The sequence below is a fragment of the Eriocheir sinensis genome, chromosome 25, assembly GCF_024679095.1.
Source record: "Eriocheir sinensis breed Jianghai 21 chromosome 25, ASM2467909v1, whole genome shotgun sequence".
NCBI lineage: Eukaryota > Metazoa > Arthropoda > Malacostraca > Decapoda > Varunidae > Eriocheir > Eriocheir sinensis.
The window spans coordinates 7,148,480-7,149,063 of NC_066533.1; positions in this window are offsets into that span (position 1 = coordinate 7,148,480).

Genomic DNA, 584 nt, shown 5'->3' on the forward strand with positions numbered 1-584 from the left:
AGAACGCTTAGCCTCAAACCTTACTATTATTTCCGATTGGGGCAAGAGGAGCCTGGTGTCCTTCAACGCCTCAAAAACACAGTTTCTCCACCTATCCACTCGACACAATCTTCCAAACAACTATCCCCTATTCTTTGACAACACCCAGCTATCACCTTCCTCTACACTAAACATCCTCGGTCTATCCTTAACTCAAAATCTCAACTGAAAACTTCATATCTCATCTCTTACTAAATCAGCTTCCTCGAGGCTGGGCGTTCTGTATCGTCTCCGCCAGTTCTTCTCCCCTGCACAGTTGCTGTCCATATACAGGGGCCTTGTCCGCCCTCGTATGGAGTATGCATCTCATGTGTGGGGGGGCTCCACTCACACAGCTCTTCTGGACAGAGTGGAGGCTAAGGCTCTTCGTCTCATCAGCTCTCCTCCTCATACTGATAGTCTTCTACCTCTTAAATTCCGCCGCAATATTGCCTCTCTTTCTATCTTCTATCGATATTTCCACGCTGACTGCTCTTCTGAACTTGCTAACTGCATGCCTCCCCCCCTCCCGCGGCCCCGCTGCACTCGACTTTCTACTCATGCTC